The following is a 26,582-nucleotide window of genomic DNA, read 5'->3' on the forward strand; positions in this document are numbered from 1 at the left end:
TCCTTTGTAAAATAGAATTACCGATTTTTCTCCTTCTTTGCGGGTTTTAAAATCTGATGTGGGACTGCAAATCAGCCCTCATTCAAGGCTCAGCCCACCTCCGAACAACAAACTCTAGCTCTCCACCAATTCGGGAGTGATCCGGTACCATGCTGGACAAGCGGTCTTCAATCCTCTTCATGGGCATGAACTGCCTCTTAAGGGGAGAGAGAGGGAGGAGAGAGAAATACTGAATTCTGATCAGGCCATCTGGGTAGCCATTCCATGTGCAGAGACAAGCAATAGAAAGCGTAGATAGGAGGAATATCAGCCATGTACTCAGAAGGGGGGGTTGTTTCCAGCCACCATAGCCCCCCCAGTCCACAAATCATGAAGATGGCGCCTTCTTCCTGCCTACTGCCGAACAAAATGCCCCCCCCCCCCCCACGAAATCATTTTTTGTTGGGGCCCCCCCAAAGTTTACACCTTTTGGCTAAAATTCCATTTTCACTTTGCCACTTTGGCCTTGGCCTCCCGGGCACTCCCAATCAATCGTCAAGCCTCCGATTCAACCACTAAAAAATCCTGGGCATTCTTCTTGAAGTCCCCCACTATTGGGTATCTCCTAGAGTCTCGTTCGACATGCCAAAAATTTATGAAAATTCAATGATCGCCATCCAGTGGGTCTTTAAAGCACTTTTGGGCCTTGCTGCTTAAAATCATACTGATTGCAGCTGTCGCCTTCGATGAAGTCTATTTTTCCCCTGAAATTTGGAAATTTTGGCTATTTTTAAGCACTTCTTAGTGTCAAAAATCATCTGTCATTGGAGACCATGGGATAGGTCGACTTAGCCCATCGAATCCCACAAACAAATTTGCACAAAAACAACCAAAGGAAGCATCAAGCTGATACAGAAAGACACACATCAAAACACATCACAGCTCTCACCTTACCCCCGTGACAAAACCAAGGCATAAAATCCACAAAGAGTAGGCCTGGCAGAATTTAATACAAAGTTAAAAGCTAGTCACGAATCAACTGTTCCAACACAGCCAAGCTAAAAAGAACTATCAAATAGGTCATCCTAAGTGGTGGCCTGAACTACCTATCTAACTAAGGACAACTCAACTAGGAGCTCCTACTAGGCGAGGACTCCTATAGCCTAATCAACAAATATTATCTTTTGCCACATTGGTCCTTTAACCTCTTATTTTCCATACTCAGGCGTGTAAAAAGGAGGTAGCTAAGCGTAAAGACCCAAGGAGAACAGGGCATTGGCCTCTGAGGTCCTATCTTGGTACCCAAGAACCTACCAAGCCCTCGCAAGGCGACACTTAATCCTTTTTCTAACGCTCACTTTTATTTTTTCTCCAACCTTCTTTTATTCTTTGCTTTTGAGCTAGTTGCCACCCCTAGGGAGACAAGGCATTGGCCCTGGGTCTTGTCTCGACCCCAAGAACCTACCAGGCCTTCGCAAGGCGATAAACGACTGATCAAATATTTTTCTTTTTTCTTTATTGATATAGGGGTTAGAAGCCCTTTTTACGCACCTCCATATATTCATATATTTTCTTTCAGATATTGAAGGTTTTTCCTTATTTTGGTTATTTTTAGCTGGCTTCTCTAATTGCCTCACAACTAATAGGAACTCGTACAATGGCCACCTAGTAGGTTAACAGAACAATAGGGTCACTAGAACTCCCATCTAAAATAGGTCTTTCAATGCTTGACAATGCCTTTGCAGGAGCCAATGACTACTCATACCTCTGGCAGACATACCAACCTAAACTTGGGACTTCATGCCTTGATCACCGGTCCCCATCAAACAAAAGAGAATAACCCTCACAGGCATATATATTATTAATTGCTTAAGGGCAAAGACTCAAAAAGGGAACAAAACCACCTGGAATGGCCATAAGAAGCTCCTTCGCAGCAAAGGCTCCCTCCAACGACTTCATCAACCTGTATGATGCAATCACTACAATAACAAACCATTAACCATACTTGCACCAAATAGACATAGAACCCTCTTGGCCTAAAGAAATAGCACATTCGTAGTGAAAACTAACTTTCCCTCTTGGCCTAAAGAAATCAAACATGAAAACCTTAAAACAACTGGCCCTCTTGGGCTAAAGAAATCAAACATGAAAACCTTAAAACAATTGGTCCTCTTGGCCTAAAGAAATCATACATGAAAACCTTAAAACAATTGACCCTCTTGGCCTAAAGAAATCAAACATATCAACTCAAAAAGATCCCTCCTTGGAAGAAGGCATATATACGAAAATACGCTCTATTCTAAGGGGGAAAATGGGGCTCTCAGCCCTAAACTAAATGCATCAAGTTGTGACCCATACCTCTTGCACATACAGTAAGAGACGTATGCATAACATGTCGTCTGACCAACCTATGGGTCTAGGATAATAGTAGTAGATGGGTCTCGACTACTCTTTGCATTACCCAAATCGACCATCGCCTGCCATATAACGTGTGGTCTAATAACATTCTCCACAAGTGACCAGGTCTTGTCTCATTATCAAGAGCAACATCTGGACTAGAACCACAGTTGAAGAAGAGGTCCTCTTCATAAGAAAAATTGGCTAGTGAGTCCGCAAACTGATTCCAAGAATGTGGGATCAGCTGAAGAGATATGCTCTCAAATTAATCAAGTAGGGTTATAGCAGTTCGATGATACATACAAAGGATAGGATTCCAGACTGTATATGTCTCATTGAGTTGATTTAAGATCAGTTGGGAATCCCCTTTTACTAGCAATTGCCGAATACCACCTTTTTTGGTAATATTCAGTCCCATAATCAAGGCTTTATACTCCGCCATGTTGTTAGTGAATCCTACCCCAAGATAAGCAACTAATTTCATTGTAATGCTACGTCGGGGAACTTGGATAACTACTCCAATGCTCCCTTTTTTATTAGCACTCCTGGATGACCCATCAAAGTATAATGTGTACGTCCACAATGGGTTTACATAGCCAGCCATCTAGAACTCCCCTATTTGTAATTATGATAGTAAAAATTCATCATGTTGAGAGGATAAATTAATGGCTCCATTCCATCTTCGTCATTAAAGACTACAGAGACTCTCGTCAAAATCTACAAACAATGACGACAAAATACCTTAATCTCCCAAATGAATGTCCTCTTGTCTTGCTTAGTGACTTTATAGCCTTTACTCCATCATATGAGCTTTCCCTAATGATATCATTGCTCTAAGTATGGGTGCTCCAAATAAGGGATTAGTCGACCTATCAACCTCTATCGTTGTTTCCTTGTAGATGTCTGATCAATCGAGCATAGACTTGCAAGCACTTATGTCATTAGCGGAGTCAGAAATAATAAGGTTTAATCTTATTATGATTAACCTTATTCTTAAACTCCACACCCTCAAGATCTGCCAATAATGCAGTGGATTTATTCTTCTCGATCCTAACAATCCTATAAGGACCGTCCCATTTGGGCTCCAGCTTTCCTGGAGAAAATTCTCTACGCACATCATAGTACAACACTAGCTCTCCTTTCTTAAAAGTGTATTTCTTTGCTTTTAGGTCATGGAGCTACTTCATCCGACGCTTGGTCACCTCTTGATGTAGCAAGCTCTACAATCTAATCTCATCGAGGTGTGTAGAGTTGTAAAGCGCTCTAAGGGGGCATCTCCGTCATCCAAAGAATGATTGATTGCAAATCTTATCGTCGAAAACTCGATCTCTAGAGTTAGGACACACTCCTCTCCATATACTAGCTTGAATGGGGTGTGACTAGTAGCTCGATTGAACATCGTATTATACGCCCATATTGCCACATATAATTTTGTATCCCAATCCCGTTTCTTTTCGAAGACTATCTTGGATAGGATACCCACAAGCTACTTATTGGTACTTTCATCTTGTCCATTTGCTTGCAGATTATAGGGGGTCATCTTATTATGCTTGATTTTACACACTTCAGTCAAGCTTTTAATCACCTTGTTCAAAAAATGGATTCCACGGTTCGATACTATTTCTTTTGGTGGACCAAATCAACATACGATTTGCTCCAATAGGAAATTGACAGTATCCTTTGCATCGTCTTTTCGTGTTGCATGTGCTTCTAACCACTTAATAAAATAATCAGTCGGTGCTACGATAATATATCTTTTCTGTGTAGTGGACGATGGAGTAATAGGGCCCACAAAGCCGATCCCCCACTTCTGGAACAAAAGGATAGCCATAATAGGAATGAGTGGTCACTTTCTATTCTCTCAGCTATCATGTCTTTGACAAATGTCACATCTTTTAATGTACTGAAATGCATCTTGGAAGATGGCCGGCCATCCATATCCCTCCCTCAAGGCTTTTTGCACAGTTAGCCACCTAGCGAAATGACCTCTGCAAGCAGAGTCATGGCACTCTTCTAAGATGAAAGGAACCTCGTCAGGCATTACGCATCGTCGGTAGATATCATCTACCCCTTTCTGATACAACATGCTTGTAGTTATTGTGAATTTTAAAGCCTGATGCTTGATCTTTCGCTTTTCTAACTTCAATAGACCAGCTCCAGTCTCTCCCATCGACAAATAATGCGATGTTGCTGCATACCAAGAGGAAATAGATGCCATGTCAATCTTGAACAATGAGTCCCAATCACTACCTTCATCCAGAGCTTCCTTTGGCTCCCCAAAGTCAACAAGGCACTATACGATACCCTGCAACCTGGGTGGCTTTCACTTAACCTCATAGTCAAACTCCTACAAAGTGATTAACCACTTTGCCAAATGGTCGGCGGGCGGTTGTAGCTTATTCATTAGCAATCTTAGCCCTTCCGTCTTCGTATAAAGGACAACCTTCTCATAAATGATGTAGTGCCTAAACTTTTTAGTTGCAAAGACTATCGCAAGGCTCAACTTTTCCATATAAGTATAATTAATTTCAGATACACCCAACTTTCGTCTAGCAAAAGCAATCGGGCGATACCACTTCTCCTCCCAGATCTACACTAAAAAGCAACTAATGCTATGCATAGTAGCTGGTGAAAAGATATTAAAAAATTTTCCCCTCTTTGGTGCTTTCAACACGGGTGCTCTTATGAGTTCCTACTTTACATCCTTGAAAGCCACCTTACAAGGGTCACTCCACATAAATATGCAATTGAAAGATAATAGATTTATCAATGGCAACGTTCTTTTTGCCAAAGCTTTTATAAACCATCAATAATATCCAACTGATGAAAGAAAGTTTTGAACTTCTTTAGGGGTATGTGGCGGACTCATGGCGACTATAGTTTTGATTTTTTCAAGATCCGTCACAATCCCTACCGAGCTAACTACATGGCCTAGCATGAGCCCATAATGTACGCCAAAAACACACTTCCTCGGATTGAGAACTATGCAAAATTTTCTACATCTCTCAAATTTTTTTTGTAAAATAATCAACTATCTATCTCTCATAGTGGCTGCCCCTAAATCATCAAGAAATACCTTTAGCTCCTCGGGGGAAATGTCACCAAAGGTCTACCAGCATCCACTAGCACACGTCTAGCACCTCTGCTAAATATCAAGCTACCAGCGGGTATATCTACTTGACACTCTGCTTGCAAAATCCAAGGTCAACCAAGTAGTACTTGGTAACTCAGATGCCCTGCAAATCGGATTACCCTAAAGTCCAACATGCATTCTACATTGGCAACTGTCATGTGGACTTTAGTAATGCAGCCCTCTGGTTGTCTCAGTCTATCATCAGCCATTCTAAGGATTGTGGGGGCATCTTTCTGAATTGCAAGGCCCAACCTCTCCATCAATTTAGAACTCATAATATTAACCAAGGATACTGTGTCGACAATAGCATTATCCATTAGAATCCCATCAACATAGGCTACAACCCTTGGGTAGTGCTTTTCGGCATGTTCAAACCAGTCACCCTCTACCCGCACTATTCCCAAGGGTTCTATGATATAACCCGTATGCAAGATCTTTTTAAATTCTTTGCATACTCCTGGAACAGCTTGATTAGCTCCAAGAGATTCATGTCTTTTTTAACATCACAAAGGGAGCGAACTAAATCAAAATCGTGATAATTTACTAAAGCTCGCTTCTTGCGCCAAACCATCCGCTCTTTAGGACACTGCACCAGCTTTATTGCCTCTTTTTTAACTCTCACCTTCTTTCTCGATACCTCTTTATCTCTCTTAGCGTTAGCCTTACTCTCTATGAGCTTCAGAGGTCCCCCTTCCTCGTCAAGATTTAGAACTTGTGTTCCTTTATCATCCTACCTAGGGTTTCCATCGATAGGTTTTACCTTATCTTTGTCACCTTCTCTGTATTTTTGGCCTCTTGTTATAGCATGTAGGCTAGAAGCTTCAGTGCCATTAACCAACACAACCTCAATGAGGCTCACCCCACTGTCACCTGGCAGTTCATCGATAGTAGCCTTACCTCTTTGGAGTATTTGTTTTGGCCCATCATCTTGCTGAAAATTGTTTCCTTGCACACGATGATTAACAGGCCTTGGTTGCCAACTACCTTGCTAGAGGGAACTAATCTTGCTCCAACAGGTGGCTGCTAAATGACCAGACTTCCCACAAATGTTGCACTTGACATTTGGACAATTACGTGGATAATGTTTCCCACCACACCATTTGTAGTCGAATCTAGAGGGTGCACCCTCTTCGAGGCATCAACTCCCTATCATATTCTATTGTTTCTTTAAGAAATTAACATCAACGGCTATTTTCTAATATTGTTCAGAGATCATATCCATGTAATTCTTCATCATGTCCTTAACTTTGCTAAGAACATTTGACAAACTCGACTCATAGCCCTGATCATCTACCCGTCAGTCCCTTGGCTGCACAATTTGATTAGGCATTGGTTGCATTGGTTGCTGACCTACAGGAACGACATTAGGGTTCACTGCTTGGCTTCCCACATTTGGAGGCATCTGACTAGCCATAGGCATAGTCACACTAGGCGAAGCTGGCAATAAAGGCACATTCGGAACCATGTTCACTCTGTTGTTAAGGTTGGGCATCCCTATCCCTTAGCTTCCACTACCATTGATCAATTATGAATTATTTCCCAACGCTAGACCCATGTTGGGATTGATTCGAGAAGCATAGGCCGCTTGTAGTCGGGATTCTATTTCTTGTGCTTGTCTATATCCGCTACCAAGGTGACACTACTTAGCTGCACTTGGATGTAAAAAATCAAGACCGTGCAAGTATTGTAACTCGGCAGTAGGTGTGATAGATAGATCAGGCATCAAATTTACGAAAAACCTCTTTTATCTTCTTGGCATACGCTCGTACACTACAAGATATAGACCTTATAGCGACGTTTAAAGCGACGAAAATACAAACAACAAAATTTGCCCCCGTTGTCGCAAAAAGCGTCGTTATTGACGACGCCATAGAATCGTCGCTATATGCATCGCGACGCATATAACGACGCATATAGCGACGGTTACAGAGAATTTGCGACGCTGATAGCGACGGCAATAGCGACGCGTGCAGTAAATTTGCGACGCAAATAGCGACGGTAACAGAGAAAAAAAAAATTTGTGGCAGGGCAGCGAGCTGCCCTGCCACATATAGCACTGTGTGCTGTATGAGAGCCATACAAAATAGTTTCTGCACTGCTTCATACAAAGCGTTTGCAAACAAAAAGAATGTATACTGAAATCATAAAACTGATGGATAAAATAAATACATGATATCGCATAAAATGCGATTGGTACAATCATAAAACAATATCACTAATACATGTTATATTTGTCTACATGGATCGGGCGACTAAAAACTAAAGGTATGTGAGCTCTAAGGATCCAAAGGCGAGCTACAAATCGTCGTCCCCCGAAAGCTCTTCCCGCTATAAAGGAACATCAAACGGATTCTGCAGAAAAAGAAACAACATATCAATCCACCATACAATAATGCATTCAAATATCTCATGGTAACTACGGACAAGAAAGATGAGTGACTTAATGGGCCGCCGCGTCTATACAATCGGTCGATCAATGATCTGAGACCGTGCCTCTCCGCATATCGAGTCTCAAGGCCTTGCGGATAGCGATTTGTAATGGAGTGCTGCAAAGAAAACAAAATGCTAACTGTTAGAAACATGATTGTCAGTACAAAGAATATCTCAAAAAAACAAATAAGCAAAACAAAAGAGAATCTTACAAAGTCCTCCAAATATGTCCTGTGGCCGCCACTCCCAAGATGATGTACCGATCCGGCCTCAATTCGTGCCCTCGCCGCCTCCCGCTGCTGACTCCAACGTCCTGGCGAATTTGTAGCCTCCTCCCTCAGTCGGTGCCAGTCGTCTGCATCTAACCACTCGGGCTTTGGAGCCCCACTCTTGATTGCCTTGCGTGCGTCGGATCGTCTATGTGACATGTATGCACGCATGCAATCCATCATCTAGCCCGTAGAGAATCTATCCACTGCGGCTGGCACCGGGAACTCCTCGTGCAAGGATGCTACTATGTACTCCTTGCTCCCCTCCGGTATGTTCCTCCAATGATCCAGGACGTTGTGCCGAAAAACTTGTTGGCACAACTCCCTCATGCGAGCCATCACCCTCCTCCCCTCATCATTCATGATGATGGCTCCTGACCTGCCATCCACTAGGTATCCATAATCCCTAGGAGTGTGCCTTGTATGGGCCCTCTCCCATCTCCGTCCATGCTCCTGGGCATATCCAGGAGACCTCTGAACATCCGGTGTACCGACGGGGGTACCCTCTCCCGGAGTGCCACACAAAGGGGTGCCACCAGAGGGTGTGCCACCAAAAGGAGTGCCACCAGAGGGGGTGCCACCAAAAGGAGTGCCACCAAAAGGCGTGACATCTGCCGACGGCTGCGCAAAAGCCGGAGTAACTGGAGTAGACGTCCCCACAGGTGTGACAAATCCTGGAGGTGACCGAGCTCCAGCTGAACGACGAGACGGAGACACCGCGTTCGTGTCTCCACAACAGCACCCCCCTGATCCTCCTGCAGTCGCAGTCCCTCCCTCTGGCCCAAGTCGCGAGCGTCGAGATCGTCTACTCGAAGCTGAAGCATCTGATCGCGCCGAAGCTGATCTAGCAGAGCGCCCTGACGAAGAATGAGACAGCTCCTGATCTGCTATCTCTCTGAATCTCGCGAGCTGATCAGGAGACATACGTGCCATCATCTCCTGAAACTCCTCATCGCTCATCCCTCGACTCATCCTGAAAATGTCGATACATGCACAGATAAAAAATAATGTTAGAATAATCAATTTAAACTATACAAAGCACATTAATAAAATCATTTTTGAAAAATCCCTCTTAAAATGCATATCTTATCTACCTTTATGGAAGATCTAAACAACGAATTGAGTAATACAATTCTCCAAGAATGAAGTATTCTATGGTCCCATGTTAATCTCCTGACACAACTCGGCATACACTGGAAGGTCGATAGACATGTCACCACAAAACAACGAGTCTGTCTCGTTCTCAAAAAATTCTACGACTTCTGTATTTCCATCATTGTTAGCCGATGCAGGCTCCAAGCTTGCGGTGGCCTCCACCCCTTGTAATTTCGATCCCTCTATTTGCATATTTTCTTCATCTATGCCTGGAACATCGCTTTGATCGTATACTCTTGCACCTCGAGGAGTTGAAGGTATAACATACCACCATCGAGGTTGTCGGGGATTTGGATAGAAGATTACCTGTTCACAAGCACTTACAAACCGTCTTCAAACCATTGTGACATAAACCATGTCGTATTACAATTAGCAAGCAAATGCCTAGTTGCACCTGTTCACAATGGGACGGCAACACAAAGGTGTCACGCAAATCCATCCATTTTTTTTCGGAATCTATTTTGAGAAATCCAGATGGACCTCGTCGAACTGTTGCGCCAGCTCCTCCAAGTACCACTTTGAACCACTGCACGTCGAATATTATCATGGAGAAGCTACGGTAATCCACCGTAATAATACTTTGCAAATTCCCAAAATACTCCATCTCATCCACAACCGTGTTCGGATCCGTTGCTCGTCACCAGCTCTCTTGCTCAAACCTTGCCATGACACCACAGTCCATTGTGGAGCGCATTTTGTCAATACACTCCACCCGAAAATGCCGTCCGCGCGATCACACTGCACTATATATTTTGTACTGCACATTGAAACACTCAAATTAGATGTAGCAAGCAAATTTAGATACGACACATTCTAAACCCCTCATTACCTTTGGACTACATCCCCTCGAGAACTCCCACTCCTCCATTGAGTCCTCTGTCCCTTTGCTGGATGCTGCGGTCAAGGCTCCATGCAACCATCGTGTTGACATAAACCGCGGCATCTCCTCCATGCCTTCGGGATATCGAATCGGTCGGTGACACGTACTGCGTCGGAATTCAGCTCGTGCTTCCTCTCGATCTTGCCTTGCAATCTGGTACTTGGCGAGCCACGTCTCCATGGAGGCATGGTGCAACATACAAAAGCGATTCACCTTCTCTTCCATTGAGGCATCCATTCTTTTTTCTACCCCATTTCCAACCACCACATCTCCAGTCAGCCTGTCATCGTCCTTCAGCGTCCATAGCATTTCATTGTCTGGTTCCACCGTTGGTAGCCATTGTGAGATATGCACTAACACCTCTGACACCAACCAACCTTCCGCCATGCTACCTTCCGGACGAGCTCGTTGTCGCACAAAGCCTTTTAGGGTTTTCATGAAGCGCTCCAGGAAGAACATCCATCGCGTATGGATAGGTCCAGCAATCTCCACTTCATCCACAAGATGCACAAGAAGGTGAACTTGTATCGTGAGCATGCTAGTGGGCAGGTATTTCTCAAAGAGACAGACCGTCTCAACTGCTCCCCGCCTTGCGGATTCAATAGAGGACGTCTTAATCTCTTTCTGTGAGATCCATTGCACCAAAGTCGACAGCTTGTAAATGGCCCCGCGAATTTCTGGAGTTAGGCATCCCGCGATCGCGATCGGTAGGACAAACTGCCACAAATGAGAAAGCATTAAGAATAATGGTCACTTTTCAAATTTCAAAATGTCCACGCTAATTAAAATCCATTCTGTTCACAAACCTGACATATCTTATGCCAATCATGGGATTTTAGCCCAGAAATCTGGTCATCTTTAGAAAATGCGGACCTGAGAGAACGCATCATACCCGTCGGAGTGCGGATAGACTTGATTACTTGCTTCACAATGCGCTCTTCTTTGGTAGACAAAACCCAGGGAGCGCGAGGAAGCTGCACTCCCCCTTCAGCACTCGACTGCGGCCAAAGTGCCTCCATCTTACCTATCTCCTTTAAATCCATTCATGACCCTATAGTGTCTCTCTTTCCTGTGATGTGGTCCCATAGCAAGCTGCCCACATTTTTGAAAATATGCATGGGATCCAACAAGTGGTTGACCTGTAAGTGGGTCCAATATGGCAACTCGTAGAAAACTGAGAACCGCCGCATTCCATTTGGATGTGAATCCGGGTTTACCATTTTCAGCTCGTACCAGCTTGCAGCGTTCATACGTGCTGGAGGTCGTCCAAGAAAACCTTCCCTGAGTTCATGATCCTCCGGCAAGAAAGCGGCGTGTCCTTGATATACCATCTTCTTCATGGTTCGTGACCTTCGGGAGTCTAACTGTGGCCCACACAATGGACATGCATGATAACCTGAGGTAACGAGACCTGCAAGGCGATCCACGACCTAGTGAATACTTGATTGAATGAAATAAAATATAGATATTACCGGCGACAACAAAGGTCTGCTCACCTGAGCACTCTCCCAATCCCGGAAAGTCATGCATCGTCCACATGAGAATGGCTCGAATGTTGGCTGACCGTCGACCATCGCGCCTGCTCATATCTTGCACTGTGACCCCCTCCTCCCACAAAATCTTAAGCTCATCGACTAATGGACGAAGATATACGTCCATATTTTTTACTTTGTAGCGGCCCGGGACGAGCAAGCTAAGGATGAGATGTCCTTTCTTCGTAGAAAGCCATGGAGGAATGTTGTAGTTGACAAGCACTATAGGCCACACACTGTAAGAAGTCGAGCGCAGACCGAATGGGTTCATACCATCCATGGCGAGACCGAGCCGAAGATTCCTTGGCTCTCGCACAAAGCCTGGGAAGGTAGAGTCAATGTGGCTCCATGCGCACGAATCTGCTGATATTCGTTGCACTCCATCCGTGGACCTATTCTGCACATGCCACGTTGTCAAGCTTGCCATGGCAGACGTGCGAAACATGTGGTTTATGCGGGGGATGAGCGGAAAGTGTGTGAGGACTTTTTGAGGGATGGTCTGCCCTTGCAAGTCCTGTCGATACCTGTGAGCACCACACTTTGGGCATGTCTCCATAGTCTCGTATTCATCTCGAAACAATATGCAGTCGTTGATACATGCATGGATGTTATTGTAGTCCATGCCAAGCTTCCGTAAAACATGTCGCGCATCATCACGAGACTCAGGCATGGTGTTTGCAGGTGGCAATATATGATATTTCAATAACCTGAAAAAATCATAAAACACCTTGAAAAATCTATCCATGTTTGCAATAATACTATTTTTAAAAAAAACAATGAAGTCTGTGTGCAAGGTACCTGAATAACTCAGTCACACTCGTATCGCTCCAACCGTATTTTGCTTGCACACTTAAGAGTGCAAGCAATGTCTTCAACCGAGATACTCGGCACCCATCATATAATGGTATGGATGCTTCCTCTCTAAGCGGGTCAGATGTCTCAACATCCATGGGAATCAATGCATCGATCATTGCATCCATCTCAGGCTCCAAGATTGTAGGCAAGTCGGGAAGGTTGTCTGTCTCCTCTGGCATTGACGGTATAGATGGGCCTTGCGAGTGGTCGATTGGCTCCTGCAATCCATCCATCGCACATCCATGAACTCTTCTAATTGGCCGCAAAGGGTGCACTCCCCCTTGGGTTGAGACATCAACCCCCTGGATACAAAATTTACCAACAAGACCCAATCTTATTGTGTATGGTTTTCAATTAGCTTGAGAGTACAATGCATGAAAAATGGTAACTTCAAATTACCGTTTGTTGAAAGTCTGCAATCGCCTGATCAATGATCTCAGATTGAAACTCGCCAAATCGTCGTACGTGTTCTATAGACAATCGGCGTTTTCGTCTAATTGCCAACTTGCATTGAGAGCAAGGACATGGGACACGCTGATTAAGATACGACTCGCGGTCTTGAACAATAGGACCTTCTTCGTTTGCCATCTTATCTACATTACAGCAAACAAGGCTTAAATGGATAGCTTTATGGAGATGTACGTCAAGTTGCAAGTTGACCATAAACCTTGCATTGTATATAGTAGTCGAGAGATTTTCCGATGTTATATCTCGGCCTTGTATCATGCTCAACGATTTGTTTGTCCCGGTAGATAATTTTTTGTTATATCTCGGCTTTGAGTATAAGTAATCCATTTTAAAATTAATGCGCGCCATCTATGAAATTTTATAACTATAGTAATAAAATTTATTTCAATCAATTCTACTCATAGTCATAAGACCTGAGAGAAATTATCCTATACTCAATTTAAGGGTTTCTTCTTCTATAACAATAATTTTGGGTTCATTTTGATGAAGTACGTGGCCGTATGCAAAGCACATTGCATACCATTATCAATACGTATATTATCTTAAATTTCCTTCCCTTCCCTCTCCCTCTCTTTCTCTTCCTCTCCCTCTCTTTCTCTCACCCTCTCCCTCTCCCTCTCGTTCTCTTTCTCTCCCTCTCTCATTTCCTCCCTCCCCCTCCCTCTCCCTCTCCCTCCCTCTTTCTCCCTCTCCCTCTCCCTCGCTCCCTCTCCCTCCCCCTCCCTCTTTCTCTCCCTCTCTCATTTCCTTCCCCTTCCCCTCCCTCTCCCTCTTCCTCTCCCTCTCCCTCTCTTTCTCTTTTTCTCCCTCTCCCTCTCTATCTCTCTTTCTCTCTCATTTCCTAAACAAGCAAAAAATAAAGTGATTTAAACATCCTCCAAGCAAAAGGGAGAGGGAGAGATACAATGCACTCTCCCTCTCTTTCTCTTTCTATCCCTCTCTCATTTCCTTCCCCTTCCTCTCCCTCTCACTCTCTTTCTCTCTCATTTCCTCTCATAAACAAGCAAAAAATAAAGTGATTCAAACATTAAACAAGCAAAAGGGAGAGGGAGGCAGAGAGAGAATGCACTCTCCCTCCTTCTCCCTCTCTTTCTCTTTCTCTCCCTCTCCTATTTCCTCCCCCTCCCTCTCCCTCTCCCTCCATTTCTCTTTCTCTTTCTTTCCCTCTCCCTCTCCCTCTCCCTCTCCCTCTCCCTCTCTTTCTCTCTTACTCTCTCGTTTCCTCTCCTAAACAAGCAAAGAAGAAAGTAATTTAAACATTAAACAAGCAAAGGGGAGAGAGAGAGAGAATGCACTCTCCCTCTCTTTCTCTCCCTCTCTCTCCCTCTCCCTCTCCTTCTCTTTCATTTCCTCTCCTAAACAAACAAAAGAGAACGATTTAAACCTTCAACAAGTAAAAGAAAGAGAGAGGGAGACTCACCAATGAGATATGGCGAGCGTGGGCAGCTTCTCTTTGCAACGAGGGCTCCTCCTCTCTTTCATGAACAACGACGGTGGCGGCGGCGGCGGCGGCGGCAAGTCTCTTCCTCTTCTTCTCTCACAAAGCCTTGGCTCTCTCCCTCACTCTCTCCCTCGCTCTCGCTCTCAAAAGGCGAAGAAAACAAAATGAAAACGGCGCTCTGGTTTCGGTCGCGCTTTTTTTCCCTGCGGCGTTGCTATACGCGTCGCTATTTGCGTCGCAAATAGCGACGCGTATAGCGACGCCAATTGCGACGCATATAGCGACGCCAATTGCGACGCCGATATCCGCCGTCGCTAATCGGCGTCGCTATTGCCCCATTCCCTTGTAGTGGTATATCTTCATGCGATTCTTGGCATGTCAAATTCAACACGCGCAGCTAATATTGGCCACCCCTCTCAAGGGCGAAATCCCTTTAGAAGGCTTCATAAAATAAATCCATGGTGGTTATGGTTCCGATCTTAAGGCCATGATACCATATAGCTACCCTTCCCTTCAGGGTCATGTTGAAGAATATCATTAGATACCCTTCCTCTTGGATGTGGCAGTTAAACATCAGTTTTTGGAACTCCCTTATATGAATCTCTACATCCTCTTCCACTAACCCATTAAAAATGGGTAGGGGGAACCTAAGGCTAGAAAATTCATCATTCCTACAGGGATTGTGATAGGTTGCGCCATGGCAATGATCAGATTTGCCAATGGAATCGGGACAGGCAAAGCTGTCACACCACTCGAAGTGGGCAAATTAGTTGGGAGGGGGGAAGTAAAAGAACTTCCACCTCCTGACGGACTTTGATTCAAGGTACGGTTATTAAGACCCTGCCCTTGAATAGGTTTAGGATTACTCCTTTTAGGAGAATAACTCCTACTGATTTCGACCCTCCGTCTAGCCTTCTCAACTCTCTCCTATTTTTGGAGTTCACCTTGACGGATCTCTTCAAAGGACATAAACTAACAAGTAGGTCCCAAGAGACCCTAGATTTGGAAACCACCACTTTGAGGTGGCTCCTGGTAGACGCACCACTAATGGGACCAAAAATGGGCTAGCACTGGCTATGGCAGTAGTTGGACCTCATGTATACAAAAGACACCTCCATCACCACATGGCCTTGCAGTCCAAGAGCGTTTGCAATAACTAAATGCACACTAGATACTTCTAGAATTGCATTTTTAGCTGAATAAAAGTCCAACGACACCTAACAACACCATCCCCAAAACCCCTCAAAGGGGTATCCCACACATATTGGCAATAAGTGCCACGTATCACAGACATAGGAGGCACCCCACCAGCTAATTTCCGTGGCCCTACTATAGCTCTCCTACATCTTGGGGATTGGCCCCTCGATGCACTCCTTTCACATATAAACACATTCGCACAAGACTCCTCTCTTTATCAATGAGATCTAGGAGATACCATGTTTCCTCACTAATAATCTCCCCCAAGAAACGAACTGCTAACCTACGGCAAGGGGAATCTCACCCTCTCAAGCGTAAGTCAACTATAATTCAAACAATTGCTATGCATTTCCAGGAGTTGATACCACATGTATGATCAATGATGTCTCATCATGCACAAATAGTTATGCTTTGAAATCAGCCTATGTGCTAATACGCAAACAGTCTTTCCATGAATTCCAACTAATATGTATATACTTCGTTGCAAGAATCTAGCACCAAGGCAAACCTTGTGCTACTAGATCCCTAATTTCCAAATAGGTTGTTTCCTAAATGCTATGCATAGAAAAAACAATCAAAATTTATATTATTTCAGCCCTCAAACTATGGCACAAAATCCTACTCCCCCTCACCGTTTAAGTTTTACTTTGTTGCATAGGTGTATAGAGGTTATTTTGTCATGATTTAGTGTATAAAGAGCAATAAATCACACACTGTAACAAAAATATAGGGCAAACTGAGGCCAAACCTCATGCTCATCCACAACCACTTATTATATTTTTTTGTATTTTTCTAAGACATATTCCTATTTTTTCTCTTATTTTTCCCAATTTTTCTCTATTTTTCTCTATTTTTCCCAATTAAAAATTGATATATTTTAGGATTTGTGACTCTTGATTCTTAGAACAACATAAATATAGATTTTATTATCATTTTATCCCATGTGTATTGGTTTATTCCACCCGAAAACACCAAAACCCCATTTTCCTCATAAAAACCATGTTTTACGGGTTTCTAAAAATTATTTCCAGTATTTGGACTTTATGTTTCCTGATTTTTTTTCATTATACAAGCATAGAAAAAATAGTAAATAACACTTCTACCAATTTTCACTCCATAAGAACAACATGGTCTGCATACATGTACTTGGGCTGATTTGGGCTTTCCACTCCCTGAGCATACACCTCTTTGTGTCAAGTCTTGCCAGTGTTATGCAAGTACACCCTCATCTTGTCTCTCACTGAACAGGTGCATTACAATGTGGTTGAGGAAGCACAGAGTGCTTGGCAGCTTTGGGATAAAATTAAAAACCTCTATGACAAGAAAAGTTCAACAAGTCAGATGTATTGACTGAAGAAGCTTATGGACCTACGCGAAGGAGAATATGACAATGTTTGCTTATTTGAGCCAGTTCCATGCTATTCTCAAGAACTTGACTTCACAGGGTATTACCTTTAATGATGAGATTACTCCATTGTTTTTGCTTGGGACTCTAAGTGAGTCATGGGATGTATTCCGCACTGCCTTATGTGCTCCTGCTACTATTTTGAACTTACCTAATGTAGAGAGTGCTCTTCTGCAGGAAGAGATCAACCGTAAGAACTTGGATGCTTCTCGTGTGTTGCATGCTTTGACTGTTAGAATTAGAGATGGTAATGGAAAGAATGACCGTGGGAATGGCCATGGTAGAGACTCACAAAAGTCTAGGTCTAAGTCACGTGGTAAGTCGCGTAGCAAGTCTTGTGGGAGAAATGCTAATGTGACATGTCATCATTACGGCAAAAAGGGTCATATATGCCCACAGTGTCATGAGTTGCACAATGAGAAGCTCAAAGAGAAGGGGAAAGACAATGTACAGGAAAAGTCCTCTAATCACAACATTACGCCTGTGAAATCCAGTGTGAAAATTGAGGAGATAAATGTCATGCAGACTGATGACTCCGATGAGGAGTACATACTTGCAGCTAGTTCTTGTGATGGTACATCATTGATCAATGTTCACTCTATGTATGTGAAGCTAGCTTTTGAATTCTGGTGCTTCATTTCATGTTACGCCATGTCGTGAGTGGTTTTACTCCTACCGCACTGTCTCTAGTTCAGTTCACTTGGGTGATGATAGGTCACTTGCTATTGTTGGCATTGGGGATATACAGCTGCACTTCTCTACTGGCTGTATTTTTTTGTTACAGGATGTACATCAGGTACCTGCGCTTACACGCAATCTTATGTCTGCAGGGCAGATTGATGATGCTGGGTTTTATGTTTCATTTGGGGAGAGAGGAGTTTGTGCTTGTTTGTGTTATATAACACAATATTAGTGAGTTTGGAAATCTCCCAATTCCCATTTTTTGAATCCTAAAAAGGTGGCACACGGATAACATGCACATAAGTTTCTCAAAACCATATCATGTGACCTATCATTGGAAAGCGCTTGAAAAATGGAATCTATTGAGCTATAGAGTGCCCAATTTGGAGTTATAGTGTTCAAGTTATGAGAAATCCAAAGATTTGACCACATGTCCCAAACTTATGGGAAATTCCCATATTCCCCAATATGGTGTTATATGTTTAGCAGCGCATCAAAGGGCCAATCCCTGCAATGTAGGAGAGCTGTAGTGGGGCCGCGGTGTTTTTACCGAGAGGTTGCTTCCATATGTGTGTGATCGTGGCATTGCCAATGTGTATGGGTTCTCCCTTTGAGGAGCTTAAGGGAACCGTTGGACTATAAACTATAAACGCATGAATTAAACTTTAGGGCAGTTTGTCCTTTAGCATTAGATTGACGCTCCTAGTCTGCAAGGCCATGAGAGTGTTTGTGTGTCATGAGCATGAGGTCCGGCTAGTGCCATAGCAAGTGCTGGCCCATTTTAGGTCCCATCACCTTGGTTATACCAAGAAAGATGCAGTCAAGATTGGTATAAAGGTTCAATTGTGATTGGTCCTCAGAATGATATGGTTGGAATATAAGTTATCTCAAAGGGGTTTTTCAGAGAGCAAGAGATAAATCAGTTAGTAAAATGGATGAGAAATCTAATAATGAGTTCTATGATTCATAATTAGAGAGAATTGATAAACGAAGGCTCTTATGTTTGGTTGTTTAAGACACAACTCCCTAGCAAGAACCAAAAAAAGTATGTGAATGCAATACCTCAACCTCACAAAGAAGAACATATAGGTATTGGTGAATACATTGTCCATTTCTCACCCCCCATGATGATTCTAATAGTGATACCATTAAGCACTCCCTTGATAATAATCAAAAGAGGTATTTACATTCTGAGAGGTAGATGGTTGGTTATTATAGAAGCCACACTAAATTGATCAAGACTCACATGTGGGGCATTCATGAGGTTGTGTTGCCTCATCATCCTAAAATAGTAATGGATTCTACTATTTATGGATTCAAAGCATAGCTTAGATGGTTTGAACCATTAGCACCTAATAACTTTATAGAGCTTAAACAAGTCATTCATTAACTAGGCTATTAGATTCAAGATGAAAGAGATGACGATTTACACTCATTAATCCTCAATCTTAGAAGTAACCAATCATGGTCCTAGAGTTCAAATGATTAGGAATGTTCGGAAAAACATATCCAAATTTTATGCTATTAACGTCAAATGTAATATTACATGCTCAACATCCATGTCAACTAGAGCAAATACTATGTGCAATTGACTCTATGAAAACCTTACTCACTGTAAAGTCCAATAGGGATTTGAAAGCTAATACGTGCTACATGAGTACCAATCCAAAAAGATCTACAATAAGATCTTTGCCCAATGTATCAAGTATCTCTAAAATAGAAACTATTGATGATGTTTAAAATAATCTAGCTATTGTACCTTATAGGGTTTTTCCCTTGATCCATTCTATGAATGTGGGGGATGAAGTACCAAAAACAAGTGCAAGGCATAATCTACTAAAAAATGTGTTAATGGAGATATCAAAGGATATGCATGTGGCTAAACCCCGTAATATAGTCTTTATATATATTGAGGAGCTAGAAGTAAATATAAGTAACATAGAAATGATAAAAGGAAAAAATCTAAATTTAGGTACTCAATTGGAACCCCATGACCATGAAAAAATTAAAAAATTATCACAAGCACATGTTTGAGGATTTGCTTGACCATATAAGGATCTTAAGGGCATCAAGGTTAAACTTTGTCAACATTATATTGATCTAGAACCAAGCACAAATCCTATATGCCAACATCAACAAATAATAAATCTTGTGTATGGAGAATAAGTAAAATCTAAAATTACTAAGCCTCTAGATGTGAGATTTATCTATTTTGTTGCACATTAGTGAATGGGTATCTCCCATTATTGTGGTAGTACCTAAGAATAGCAAGAAGATCCACATCTGTGTTGATTATCAGAAACTTCATAGTAAAACAGAAAAAGATCATTTCCCTCTACCATTCACAAATGAAGTACTTGATAAGGTTCAAGGCCATGAACTATATTCCTTCATAACAACTTGTGTGTTTATGGCACAATAGAAGAAATACCTAAGCTATTATTGCAAGTATTTAAATGTAGTGATGAAGTAGATATCTTGCTCAATTCTTATAAATGTGCTTTTGAAGTTCCAAAAGAAACTTTGTTGGGCATTTTATTTCTAAGGAAGTTACTACCATGGATCCTACCAAAATTACTAAGATTTTTGTGCTTCCATCACCAACAAATCTTAAACACCTCATAGCATTTTTAAGACATTTAAATTATTATCAGTATTTTACTTCAAATTTTATTAAGGTTACATTACCCCTAAAAATTTTATTACAAAATGTACTCCTTTTAATTGGGATGATACTTGTCAAGTAGCCTTTGAGTTCCTTAAACAAAAGTTAATTGAGAGACCAATATTAGCACCCTCAAATTAGAAAAAGGGAATTTCACATTCATGGCGATGCAAGTCTACTAACACCATATTAGAGAATTTGGGAATCTCCCAAGTTCCACTTTCAAATAAGGGGTAAAGATTTGGACATGTGGTTAAATCTTAACCTATGCTTCAAAGTGGGACTTAGAAAGACAACCTATATAGTTATTAGGGTAGACTCCACTTTCAAGTAAGGGGACAAGATTTAATCATGTGACTGAATATGAACTATATTGGGAATTCCCAAACTATATGACAATTCCCAAATTCCCTAATATAGTATTTACTGTGGAAGTTGTTTTATTTCAATTAGATGACAATAAGGTGGATCATCTCATTTATCATGCAAGTTGAAATCTAAGTAATGTAGAAAGGAATTATAACACTACTGAGAAAGAATGCTTATCAATGGCATTTGTGGTGGAGGAATTTCACCATTATTTATTGGAAAATAATTTTACTACCTATATTAATCATGTAGTGTTTAATTATTTTCTTAATAAAGTAGAACTTTTTGGGCGAGTGATTCATTGAATGTTCTTATTTCAAGAGTTTGATTTTCAAATAATTACCTATCCTAAAAGAGATTATATTCTCATGGACCATCTTTCACAATTATTAACATAAGATAAGGAAGAAGGTGTGGAGGATGATTTGCCTGATGCATCATTTTTTACTATGGTGGCACAAGTTCCATGGTATGCTTATATTGCTAATTTTCTTAGCACAACTCGATATCCACCTAGTGATAATAAATGGTAGAAATAAACTAGTATTAATGCAAGTATGTTCCTATCATTTATTAGGGGATTATTTATATAAATTCTTTCCTAGGGAGAATATTTATGGATGAAGTTCTGATAGTTCTCAAAGCTTTGCATGATGAGCCATGTAGTGGCCATTTCATCTTCACTAGTGATGGGACCTAAAACGGGCTGGCACTGGCTTATGCACTAGCCGGACCTCTATCATGCGCTCAACAACCCCACGGCCTCGCGGCCAGGAGCGTGGATGACACATACATCATCTTCCTAAACATATTGTGTTTGTATTACGTTTTGTAGTCCAACTCTAACCCAACTAACACTCCTCAGAGGGAGTCCCAGCACATTGCCAAATAATATGAAGTACAAACATAGGAGGTCCTCCAATGACTGAATGCCACTGCCTCACTGCGACTCTCCTACACCTTGGGGATTGGCCCCTCGATGCGTCGCTAAACATATATAACGCATACGAACACAAACTTCTCTCTTTTATGATTCGCGTATTTCCAGGAGATATACCATGCTTTCTCACTTTCTTTCCCCTAGACCCAATGCCTAGCCTATAGCTTGGACAACCTTACTCACTCAACGTTGGTCATATTCCTCTAAAAAGCAATTGCCATGCATCCAGGAGGTATTGTCTGATACTTTTTAAATTTCTTTATGATTCATGCAAGTTTTGAATGTCCATGTGCTCAAACAATTAAGACAATCAGCATTTGTGCTTAGTGCAAAAGCATTCTTTCAATGAATTTGACTATTGCTCATATGCAGCGTTGCATGAACCTAGCACCGAGAAACCCTCGTGCTACTAGGTCCTTAATTTTTAATTATCACCCGATCTATATGATATGCATAAAAACCAGCAAGCTTTTCATCATTTCATTCAGCATTTACACACCTTTCATACACTCTACCCCCTCACCCGTTTAGGTTGTGCATATTGCATAGGTTTAGGGTTCATTTTCCACATTTTTATTGCATAAAAGCCATAAAAACTTACTAGAACATAGAGGTAGGGCTGAACTGAGGCTAAAAATCATACTTCAGACCCCCCATACATCCACAAACATGAAACTTATTTTTCCTTAATTTTTGGCAGTCAAAATCTATTTTTTCCCTATCTCTCTCTTATTTTTTCTCTTATTTTTTCTATTTTTCTTGTATTTTTTGAAATATTTAAAGACTAAAAATTCAAAATGAGTTATGAACTGTGGCCCTTAGGTTCATTTGCAGCAAAAAGACAAGTTTAGTTGGTGTGTCTTATGATATTTTCCATTGATATCTCAAAAACACCCAATTTCCCCATATTTTGCATATTTATGGGTTTTTCACTACTAATTTCATCCACAACACTTATGATTTCCTAATTTTCTGAGCATAAACAATTGAAAGACATTGCAAACAACATTATAATGCATAATCATCTCATGGGAACAAGAATTCATGAAGCAAATTGCATAAAAACACTATTTTCCTTTGTAAAAATGAGATTACCGTTCTTTGCAGGTTGCGGGTTTTTATTTGCCATATCTCAGGACTGATTTCCAGCCACCATTAATGCTCAAGATAGTCCACATTCAGCAATCTTCAATCTTCTTACACCATGGAGCAATCGGGTCTTCATTGGACAAGCATCCATCATCCATTCTTCTTCTTCCTCTTCACCACATGAATCTGCCTTTAGGGGAGAGAGAGAGAGGAGAGAGAAAGACTAGATTTCTATCTCAGCATTCAGGCCACCATTTGACGGGTGAGAGGCGGCGATATGACCAGCAAGAAGAAGGAAGACAAGGCCAATGATCAGTTGGGTGGGTTGCTTTGCAGCCCCCCATCACCCTCATCCTCCCACATGGTGCATTTTTCGGGCGCAACCTGTTTCTCTCCTTCATCACATTTTTTGATCTTCTTCTTCATGCCACGATTTTGTGTGGCATAAAATGCCTCCGAAGACCCCAAGGGTCACTTACCATTTGGCCCAATTCATGTCCATCTCTTCAAATCTTGACCAATTATTGGCCATTTCCCCGTCCGGACTCGGAATTGAGCTCTGAAAAATCCTAGGCGTCCGGCTCAGCATCCCGCATTGGCCAGTAACTTGTGTTGTTGAGTGTTGAAATGACTTGTTTTTTGGCTGATTTTTGTTGTTTTTGAGAGCTGAATGGTTGATTTTATGAGATGATTGATTGATTTGGAAGTGGTTTGAGAGTGTTTTGGATGATATTGATTGTGTTTTGGAAGATCATGATGTTTGTTGGTGGTTCTGTGATGTTCTGATAGGTTTTGATAGGTTATGTATACCTTCTGTTTTGTTCTGTTTTGCTCTGTTTTGTTCTTATTGTCTTCTGTAAAGAGGGATGGAGTATTGATTGATGAAGAATGAGATATTGTGAAATCTTATTGAATGGTTTGTGAGAGTTTGGAATGGTTTGAGAGTGAGTTATGTGGTTTTGATAACCTTCTGTAACCTTCTGTAGGTCTTCTGTAGAGCTTCTGCTTCTGTTCTGTTTCTGTTGTGTTCTGTACTGTAGCTGTTCTGGTACTGTTCTGTAGACTGTTCTGTATGCTTCTGTAAGTGTTCTGTGGAATGTAAGTGTGACTTTGGGAAAGTTTTCTAGCCTTGGAAAGAGGTGAATACAAGTGCAAAAGAGCTGAAAGAAGTGGAAGAAGTAGCTGCTGAAGACTCAAGTGAAGACTAGAGTGAAGTGACAGTAGTGAGCTATGAAAGGACACTGTAGTGGCTCTGGTGACTCTTCATATCAGACATACCTCTTGGGAGGGGTATCCACGACCTAAGAGGGATTATTGAGAGTGATTTTGAGAGATTGTAGTGAGGACATGATGCATTATTGATAGAGTGAGAGAGAGAGAGTCAGAGATAGCCAATTCTACTGAAACAGAGTGATTGTATATGAGAGATTGAGAGAGAAGACTATGAAGATATTGAAGATGAATACTATGTGATGTATTTCCATTCAAAGATGGTGTATTCCTTTGCTTTCTTTGTTCTATTGATGGATTTTGTGAAGATATTGAAGAATATGGTTGATTCTATTAAAACCGTGGGAGATCTACATGGTGCTGTATGAAGATTTGTTGTGCCTGGTGTTCTTTTCTTCATTGTGATCATATGAAACATGATAAACAAGCTTGTTGATGTTACAAGATAGATTTTCTTGCAAGAGAATTCCCTTTTCCTTGGTGTTCCTCTCGGGGCTCCATGTTTTTGGTGCGCAGCCGGGGAAAACTTGCCATCAACAAGCACCAGAAGAGGCTGAAAATGAAGGAAATGGCATTGCCAAGAAGAGAAGAATTCAATGGATGTTTGTAAAGTTCCTTCTTCCACTGAAGAGTTGGAATTTCTCATAATCAAAGCCACTTTCCACAAGAAGTTCATCCCACAATGGCGGAAACACATCACCATCATGATGCATGCTCTATATGGTGGACAATTTCCTCTTCCTATTGAAGCAGCAGAAACTTGCATCTTGGTGGCAAATTGTTTGGGAACAAACTGAAGAGCAGAAACAGAGAGAATGAACATCCATGGAAGATTTGGCATTCATTGAGAAGTTTCCAGACAACATCAAGTGGGAGATTGTGAAGAAACTTCAGGAGTCTTGGTCTGTAGAGGTTCACAAAGACAAGAAGGAAAAGAGTTGGAATTTGTTCGTGGATGCTCAACAGCAAGATACATGGGATGCTTGGTGCACTGATAATCTTCTCTTTGTTCAATTAGCAACCCACTAGAAGTTGGTAGATAGAGTGTTTTTCACAACATACACAGTTGAAACCATCAGAAGCTGGCATTACTATGATGATGGCACCACCACAATGCTCAGACGTATGCATTTTGACACCTTCAGAACCGAATACCTTCCTCTGTGCAGTGGAATGAAAGCAGAATTCAGGGACGTTGAAAAGAAAGAAGTAGAAGAAATGTTGGCAAGAGAGTCCTCCAGAGACTGAAGCCTTCTGTTAACCCTCTGTGGAGCACTAACGACATAGTGGAGCCAACCCCCTGATGAATGACGCAATAAAGAGGCAAGCGTTAGAACGAGTTCAGAGGTACGTGAGAAGAGAGAAAGCAAAAATCAAGGCTGACAACGAGCTAGCAGCAGAAGCCGCCTTTGATGCCCTTGCGGAACTCTTTACAGAAGTCCCAATGGCACATCAAGCCCTTCCTCCTCCTGCTGGAGGTCCACTTCCAAGCCAGATCCGTCCTGGAAATTTTGATGACAGGCCAGCGAATGTAGTCCCATTACCGGTTTTTAAGGGAGAGTACAATGAAGACCCCGATCTTCATGTAACAGAGTTTATGGTAGCGTGTGTGGCTAACAATCCCAGAACCCCTGAGCATTGGTTAGCAATATTCCCCGCCACTTTCAAGGGCGCGGCGTTTCAGTGGTATGAGAGACAAGCAGCAGGAACTTTTGGCACATGGGATGACCTGAAGTTGGCCTTCCTCACTAAATTCAGGCGTGAAGGTTTTGAAGAGCGGATGAGAGAGGAATTTATGAACCTAAGTCAGTCCTCTGGAGAAAGAGTGGAAGCTTATGTCTCAAGAATGGAATCCATCCTGAAGAGATGGACTAACCATAATCTAGATGATGGCATTCAGAAGGGGGTGTTTCTCAAAGGATTACAACTAGAAGTCCGTAAGTTTGTGGAGTTGCAAAGACCAGCCACACTGCAAGCTGCAATAGAAGGTGCAAGACTGTACGATGAAGTGGAAGCTCGATTAACGATGAATTCGGGAAGAGGAGTCCTACCTCCTCTGATGCCAGGAATGATGTATCCACCAAATGTAGTCCCAAGGACTGTTCCCTACCCCTACCAACAGATGCCCCCGGTATCACAGTACAGTGCACCAAATCCACAGTGGCCACAACTCATGCCTCAAATGATGGCTCAACCACAACAACAATGGTCCCAACCAATTTCCTCAATGACAAATCAACAACAACAGTGGAATCCTACCAACTGGAGCCAACAGCCAACAGTTCAAACAGGAGCACTGAATCAGAACCAGAACAGAGACCCCTCTGTACCAGCCCAACCAGTTTATGCAGTGATTACAGAGACTCCTCAAAACCCTCCTGCCAGTACGTCCGGAGGAGAAAGCTTGAAGGATTACTTATCCAACTCAGTTGCAAACATAAAAAAGGAGTTGATGGATGTGATTACA

The sequence above is a fragment of the Lygodium microphyllum genome, chromosome 21, assembly GCF_053477565.2.
Source record: "Lygodium microphyllum isolate KBCC chromosome 21, Lygodium_microphyllum_v1.1.10, whole genome shotgun sequence".
NCBI lineage: Eukaryota > Viridiplantae > Streptophyta > Polypodiopsida > Schizaeales > Lygodiaceae > Lygodium > Lygodium microphyllum.